We start from the raw sequence: 9,183 nt of genomic DNA, 5'->3' as shown, positions 1-9,183 counted from the left end.
AAATATCTGCATACCACAGGGTGTTAGAAGAAACTACAAAAAGATGTTCATCTGGAAAATTATCTTCAATTGGTGTATTCTTACCATCATGTTCTATCCTAGACAAGAAATCTGCAACCACATTGTCCTTCCCTAGTTTATCTACTATAGTAATATCAAATTCCTGTAGTAGTAAAATCCATCTTGTAATGCGGCCAGGGGTAACAGGTTTATTCATTAAATACCTGATAGCTGCATGATCAGTATGTACAAAGGTAGGATACCCGGTAATGTAGTGTCGGAATTTGTTGATGGCGTAAATGACAGCAAGGAACTCTTTTTCAGTCACTGTGTAGTTTAATTCAGCAGGAGCCAAATTCTTACTAACATAGTAAACTGTGTATGGTATTCTGTCCTCTTGTTGTCCTAACACTGCACCAATCGCTGTTTGGGAAGCATCCGTATGAATATGGAAAGGTAATGCCCAGTTTGGCCCTCTAAGGATCGGAGTGCTACAGACCAATTCCTTAATTTTCGTAAAAGCTGCATTTTACCATACTCAAAGAGACACGTGCTTGTATACACCGTTCGAGAACTTTTTTCTAAATTTTTCAGCCCTTCAAGAAATGAATCCCCATATGGAGTAAAGTCATCCATGTAAATTTCAACGCTGTCATCTACCAAATTAGAGAAGATCCCCAAAATTGCCCTCTGGAACGTTGCAGGAGCATTACACAGGCCAAAAGGAAGGACCCAGTATGCGAATGTTCCCCAGGGGCATGTGAAAGTGGTTTTGTCCTAATCTTCAGGAGCTATCTGGATCTGGTTATACCCACTAAACCCATCTAGAAAAGAGAAAAACTTTTTGCCAGCCAATGTGTCCAAAACTTGATCAATAAATGGCAAAGGAAAATGATCTTTCTGCGTTGCCTTATTTAATTCTCGATAATCCACGCATATCCGCCATTTACCATTTTTCTTGGGGACCATTACTAATGGGGAGACCCATTGGCTATCTGAGATGGGGTAAATAAAACCTACGTCCAGTAATTTCTGAAGCTCTTCTTTCACAACATTTTTCAATGCAGGGTTCATTCTTCTCTAAGGTTGTCTCACAGGACGACAATCTTCCTTAATGTATATGTGATGGGTACATAAATTAGCAGGAATCCCCTTCATGTCTGAATAATCCCAGGCGAAGGCTTCTTTATGTTTCCGAAGGACATCTACAAGTTGCTTCTTCTGGGATTCTGACAGGTTTGGATTAATATTCAGGGTTTTTCCTAGTTCTAATTCCACTGGGACACTTTCATGGGGTGCATCAACAGGTAGCTCCTCTAATCCTTCTGTTGTTTCAATAGTTTCCTAAGTCTCACAGCTTAGGATAGATTCTAGGATTTGTTGATTTGGCTCTGAAACGAAGCAAGGATCATCCATAAAGGAGGTGATTACATCATCTTCCGATTCCATTTTCAACTGAAGGGCCTGTCCAATAGTGAGGACTGGTCTCAATTCCTCATTTTCCGTTTCGGGCTCTTCCCTAGATAAAATTTTCTTGCCACCTGCTGGTTTTATGGATGGGTTTGGTTCTGCAGGTGGGTATAACACTAAGTTCTTAGTGTTGTGCCCATTTGAAATAACCATGTGCCCTGAACGGCACCCAATGTAAGCATCTGCAGTAGCCAACCATGGTCTACCCAAAATCAAAGGATGGTCGCCCACCGAAGATTGCGTATGTAAAACCAAGAAATATATGGGATAGTGCCATGAATCCACTGAAATTGTTACATCTTCCAACTTCCCTACAGGTTTGACTGTAGATCGGTCCACCAATTCCAATACTGTAGGTGTATGTTTCAAGTTACGAAGACCTAATGCATGCATGGTTTCAATGGTGATAACATTGATGGCAGCACCTAGGTCTACCAGCACATTCAGAATCTCTACCCCATTAATTTTTACTGTCAGAATTGGGTTCCCTGGATCTCCATACTTTTCAGGCATTGACTTTCCCATCATGAAATCTGATAATTTTCCCATAACATGAATGGTAAGGGGGTCTTTGGATTTCTTTGCAGGTTTCTTTGAACAGTATTCCCTAAGAGTCTTTGCATATATTGGCACATCCTTCATAGCTTGTAATAAGGGAATTTTAACAAATAAGTTCTGCAATTCTCCTAATAAATCAAATTTACTCAAAATTAGTCTCTCTGGGTAAGGTGGTTCATATTGACGTTGTTTTACAGGAGGCGCCTAGTTTCTATCAGTTTTTTTTGGCTCCTTATTAATTAGTTCTGATTCCTTACCTTCACTATCAAGTTGTTCAATGATAACTGGAGGAGGATGAACATTAACTGTCCAGCCTGATTGTAGATTCATTCATACAACTCTGCAGTGGAAATGCTATATGAAGGTAGGTTAAGAACGTCAACTTGATGAGCTCCCTTATTATTAGGATTCGGGTTAGGTTGGATTGGAAGCTGAGGATGGGCAGGTTGATTACCAGGAGGCACATTAGAGGGTAGTTGGAGTTGCTGTTGTGGCATCGGCTGAGGAAACTACCTAGGAGGGGATCCTCGCCAAGTTGGAGCCCATGGGGAGCTCGAACTGGCTTGAGGGTTCCACTGCTGCCAAGGTGGAAACTGGTATTGTGGCCACATGGAAGGATAGGGCATGGACTGAGGATTCATATTAAAATTATTGAAATACTGAGATGGATCTGAGTACATACCTTGATTTCCCATCGGTGGTCGAGGCTACCATGGCTTTACATACCTTGATTTCCCATCGGTGGTCGAGGCTGCCATGGCTTTCTAGACCCCATGAGGTACAGTTGCTCCGTGTCTTCCCCCATCCCTTGAAATACTACTTTCAGGCCTGGCAAGGAGGGGCATGAGCTTGTTGCATGATTTAGCTCACAGATTGCACATTCCTCTATGGAGTTTAGTGGACATTCCCTCTCTGGGTGCTTCTTTCTACACTTCGGGCAAAATATCACCATGGTCCTGTCCAATTCTAGCTGCTTTTGTTTTACTTGCAGAGTATCCATCTGTGCCGACAGAGTGCTGAGGATATCCATCCTCAAGTTGTCTAGCAGGTTTCTGATTTCTGCCTTCGTAACACCCCCACCAGACCCCTTTGCTGAGCGAATCCCTTGTCTGTTTCTTGCAAGCCCCCTCGAGCACTGAATGCATAGTTCGCAGATAACTTCGAAGCTTTCCTTAGAGATGTCTCCCTTTCCTACAATGTTCAATAGTTCCATCGAGTCCTCACGGAAAGATCGGAGGAGGATAATTTTTAAAATTTCCTTATCCAGGTCAGAGTGACCTGACCTCTATAAGGTGTACTTGAATCGTTCCACACAATCTTCCAAGCTCTCGTCTTCTTTTTGTGTGAACTTGAAAATTTCCTCCTTGATGTTCCAAGATTTGCAGTAATCCTGGTATTTTTCCAGAAAAGTTGTCTGCATATCATCCCATGTGGAAATAGAGCTTCCTCCAAGGCCCATGAACCATCGCAGAGCCGTTCCTTTTAATGTAGAAGGGAAAATTTTTAACTTCTGGGCATCCGTCATGTAGTCATACCCCCGACACACTATGTCAAACTCGAATAAAAATGTGTCGGGGTCTTCTAAAACGAGCCCATGAAAGCTTGGTAAGGTTGCTAATGGAATAGGCTTTGTGGGCGCACTAGCTCCCAGATCCCCGATCGGAAACTCGATGGTGGAGGTTGTGGGAGCCATAAATATCTTCCAATAACCACTGGGAATTTCAACAGGCTCTGTGGAAGATGGCTGAGGATTCCTTACCACTCGGACTCAAGTTGCTTTAGCAGCACTTCCCTGGTCCCTTGGTGATGCAAGTACCTCTTCGTTTCCTTCTCCTGTGTCCTGATGACTTGATCCCTCGGCTACAACCTCCTTTCCCTTACTGGAGTGGTCTGACCCTGTCGATGTTTTGCTTGCGACCTCTTCTCCTTCTATTACCAGCGTAAGGTTTCCCTCGTCAGGTATACTGCTGGATGATTCCTCAACTACTGGAGGGACCTGCTGTGTCGAATCACCAAAGAATGTTGTAGACAACACTAGTTGATCTACTGATTGTCCCTTGGACTTCACTCTCCATGCCCCTGGTCTCACGGTTGTGCGAGAGGATGCTTCTGATTCAGCCTTTGCTATAATTTGCTGGATATAGGTCTTTCTTCCCAGATCTGGTCCTCCCCTCTTTGGGGCTCTCCCTCTGCCCCTCTTATTTGGTTCTTTGTTCATACAAATGTTGGTATGATGGAAGGTCTTGGTATCAACCTATAATGCTTTAGTCTTGAAGTAATTTGTCAAACAACCATTACTTCCTCAAGACGAAAGAACTTACCAAAAAGAAAGGTAGCTAAAAAAAAACAAGAATCTAGGGTTCAGGGACCCGGAGCAGGGCGTCAAAGGACTCCTCCCTCCCCAAGACAAGAACCAGGAACAACACACACCTCGAGAAGACCTAATACTTCCATATCTGAAGCAGGGCGTCAAAAGACTCCTCCCTCCCTAGGGTAAAAGCTAGGGTTCCCGAAAAAACACACAAGGGTTTGAAAGAAATAAATCTAACTCAGGGCCTGGAGCAGGGCGTCAAAAGACTCCTCCCTCCCCAGGACAAGAGAGTGGCCCAAATCAAACAAAAAAAAACAAGCGAAAAGGACACCTACGCTCAGGACCTGAAGCAGAGTGAGAAAACTCGTTCTCTCCCCAGGACGAGAGATTGACCCTCTGGTTGGTCCGGATCATTGTCTTGCACCTTGTTAGCCTCCCCGGAAATGGTGCCAAAATGTTGGGGTCTAGGTATGAATGATTTATTCACCCTATTCCTACATTAATTTATCAATCCGGGTGCGTATCCTTTCAAGGCAATGTGCAAGGTATATGCAGGGGAAAAAGCACAATCTGTTCCAACCAAGGGTTCGTGATTAAGATTCAAAACATTGTTGTAAGATTAAACTAAATACAGAACTCTAGAAAAGTGATTACAAGAATTAAAGAACTATAACAGCAAGCATAAACTAATAAATAACACACACAGAAGGATGCAACACCTGATCAGAAGAGCAGGCCCAGCTCTCTGATCAGGGCTGCGTTAGTCACAATGAAGATTAGAACAACAAAATAGATGATACTTTATTAATCTGAAAAGGGTTATTACAATATCAATGGGGGAATCCCCATTTACAGGAACAACTTGTCTTTTATACACAACGTGGGAGAACAACATCTTTCCCCAAAACATGGTAACCGTATATCCAGAAATGTACATTAGTTGGAACGGCACCAACACCAGATAGACCAGATCAGCAAGAGGTCCAAGAATGGTTCAGGGATCTGCGACTCCAGTTGCACGGCCTCCTTATGGCTGGTCATTGCTGTGAATCATGGATCTGTTGCAGGATGTTGAAGAATTGGTTCCTGTTCTCCAGAAGCTGCGGTCAAACATACATTTTAGTGCTGCAAATAGGCAAAACCCCGTGACTTTACTTCATTAATAAAATATTCCAATAGACAAGACAGGGGTATTTACCTTGTAGATTTAGCATAGTAAACATGGGTAAATAAGTGCAAAAGGTCAAAAAGGGTGATGGAAATGCAACAGAAAGATAGCCCGATTTGGTGCCCAACACATATGCAACCCTATTCTTTTTTCCTTTAATGTACCTGATCTCAAAGTCGACCTCATTGATCGTGGCCAACCATTTAGCTTGCCTAACATTCAGATTTGGTTGGTGAAATAAGTATCTCATCCCACTGTGATCACTCATCAAGATGAAACATCTACCAAGAAGATAGTGCCTCCACATATTCAAAGCATGGATTATCGCTGCCAACTCAAGATCATGTGTCACATAGTTATACTCGTGCTCATTTAGTTTCCTTGACTTGTAACATATGACATATCCCTCCTACATGAGGACTCCACCAAGTCCTCTCTTACAAGCATGTGTACACACCATAAACTCTTTATCCAAATTTGTAATATTTAAAACTGAAGCATTTGTCAACAATTGTTTCAACTACTCAAAGCTAGTTGCACATTCTTTTGTCCATTCAAATTTCTTTCCTTTCCTATAGAATGATGTAATATGATAGGCAATCCATGATAAGTTCCTGATGAACCTTTTGTAGTAACCTGCTAAACACATGAATGATCTAACCTCATCCACATTCCTAGGAGTTGCCCATTTCATAATAGTTATGATCTTTTCCGGATCCACTATTATGCCTTCCTTGGAAACCACATGTCCCAAGTAATGTAGCTTTATCTGAAAGAAACTTCATTTACTAAGCTTAGTGATATGAAAATGGAAGTACTTGAAAATGTGTGTAAGGTATCCATTTCCATTAAATTAAATGTGTGCAAAGTGTTCCATGTCTTGCTGATTAAACAAAGTGTTTTTGGTAGTTGCTTATGAGTTTATGTGTGAAGGAAAGTTAATTTAATTTGCTATTTAACATATTAAATCAAAAATACACAGCAAGATAACTTTAGCATAACATGACACAGATGTTTGGTGAGCAGTTCACCCCTCATGGGCTACGTCTGTTGGATCAAGCCTCCCAAAATGAGCTTGTCCTCTTGTATTATAATGCTCTCAAATGCAATACAAGTTTAAAAGTGCCTCAATAGGCAAATCTGAATGCAAATACAGATTCAGAAGACATGAAAAAGCTAAGAATGCCTTTCCAAAATCACTAAACAGTGAAATATTACCCAATACAGTGCCTTCTCCAAATGGCCCTGCAGGCTCTAAAAACTCTCTTGAAGCTTTTCGGGCTTTGAAAGTCTTAAAATAGATCTGAAACCTCCTCCAACAAGTTCAGAAGGTCGAAAATAATAGTGAATGATCTTTGGTTCACCTCAAACAGAGAGGTACAACTCAAAACAACTCCATTTCCCAAATGGTCCTGATGGCTCAAAAATCTTCCCTAAAGCTAAAATGGCTATAGAACACCTCTACTACCTCTGGAATCTATCCCAATAGCTATGGAATGATGAAAATAGCTGAAAATGACTATTGGTTCACTTCAAATGGTTAAGCATAGCCTAACACAACTCCAACTCCCTCTTGGCCTTGATGGCTCTCTTGGCTTCCCTGAAGCAAATGGGGCTGAAGATGAACTCCAATGGCTCTGCAACCTATACCAATGACTCCAAATGATGAGAAGATATGAAATCAAAAAAAAATTGTCCAAAAAGGTTCTCCCCTTCAAAAGTTATGACCACCTGAAGTTTTGTCCAGTTTCACCTAGAAAAACTCCACCAAATTTGGTGAACTGGCAGTTAACTCCGACAAATTTGGAAACGGTGCCAAAAATGGCGGTCTCCACCAAATGGACCGTAATTGCCGGCTGAAAACGTGTGCATGTGACCAGAAAATTTCGGAAACCTTAACCATCGGATAAGTTTAACCGCCGAGTTTGAGGCCTGTGGTCACCGCGCCAGGGTTATATGGTTAGGGGCTGGCCCCTTTTCCGCCCAACCAAATGTTTGTTAAAACTTAAATACGATATGTGAACATCAGATGGTAAAAACCAAAGCGTGGGTGCGCCGGGCGGGCCTGTGGGCTAGCAACCACCTGACCCGAGGTTCGATTCTTGCGAACTCCATGATATTTTGCCAAAACAAACTTGCGTTCAAGGGGCCACGTGGCGGCCTCCAGTCAAGCCACATGTCAGCTCCAGATTGGTCATCCAGAACAAAATATTCCCAAGAATATTTTGGGGAATATTCCATTGAATATTTCTTAGAATATTCTTTTTTTAATTTTTATTTTTTTTTAAATTCAAATTTTGCAAGTTATTGGGCATTTTCAAAATTCGATAACTCCTCCATACGTGTCGGATTTGAGTGTCGTTCGCAGCAGCAGGATCGTATTGACGAGGCCTATCCGATCATTCAGGTTGCAAGTGTTTTTGAACACTTTCAATTTTTGAGCCTTTTCCATGGCTTGAGCTCCTGATCCACTGTTATTCCTTCCTTGGAAACCACATGTCCCAAGTAACGTAGCTTTATCTGAAAGAAACTTCATTTACTAAGCTTAGCATACAACTAATGCTCTCTTAGCAATCCCAATATTGCTTCTAAGTGTTCATCGTGCTCTTCCTCATTCTTAGAATATATCAATATATCGTCAAGGAATACAATAAAAAAACTCATCTATATATCGTCAATGAATACAATAAAAAACTTATCCAAATAAGGATGCAACACACTATTCTTCAAGCACATGAAAGTAGTTGGAGCATTAGTCAAACCAAAAGGAACTACAACAAACTCAAAATTCCCACATCTGATTCGAAAAGAAGTCTTGTAGATGTCCTCCTCTTTAATGTGTACATGATGGTACCATGATCTCAAATCAATCTTCGATAACATTGTTGCTCCCTTCAATTAGTCAAACAAGTCATCGGTCCTCGACAACGTATACTTTTTCTTGATCATTATCTTGTTCAACTGCCTGTAATCAATACATAACTTGAGAGTACCATCCTTCTTCTTCACTAACAACACTGGTGCACTCCATGGTGACACACTTCGCATTATCTATCCCTTATCAAGCATTTCCTTTAGCTACAACTTCAATTCCACTAACTCTGGAGTGCTCATCCTATAAGGTTCCTTCGATGTTGGTGTTGCCCCTGGTACCAACTCAATAGAAAATTCTACTCCCCTGTGAGGTGACAACTCTGAAATGTATTCTGGGAATAAATCCTGAAACTATTGTAGAACTGGGCACCTTTTCAAGACTTTTGCCTCCTCAACATCCTTACCTTTATCACTGGAATAAGAACTGCGAATAACACACACCCTTTCCTACGATTGTACTTTTCCTCTATTGTTGTAACATTCTGACTCATGTAGCCTTCTTCTTACCCTGTAAGGTTATCTGTTACCCATTGTCATCCAAGCACTCAATAGCCTTATCATAACAATCCACCTTAGTCCTGTCAAGATACAACCAATCCATTCCCAAAAGCATACTGTATGATCCCAATGGAAGTACATTCATATGTGTTGATATAGGCATACCATTCAAGTTAAATGCATAAGATCTTAGCCAATGATGAACTCTTTTCTTTGTACCTGTATCTAATTTCCCTAACCAAGATTTTGCATGCACTTCTTTATTAAAACCACACTTATCCACCAGGTCAGGATTAACATAACT

This window comes from Pinus tabuliformis, chromosome 8 (assembly GCF_031772625.1).
Source record: "Pinus tabuliformis cultivar Carrire ecotype Pingquan chromosome 8, CPIR1, whole genome shotgun sequence".
Taxonomy (NCBI): domain Eukaryota; kingdom Viridiplantae; phylum Streptophyta; class Pinopsida; order Pinales; family Pinaceae; genus Pinus; species Pinus tabuliformis.
The sequence above is the reverse complement of the archived record's forward strand: the minus strand, read 5'-3'. Positions refer to the sequence as shown.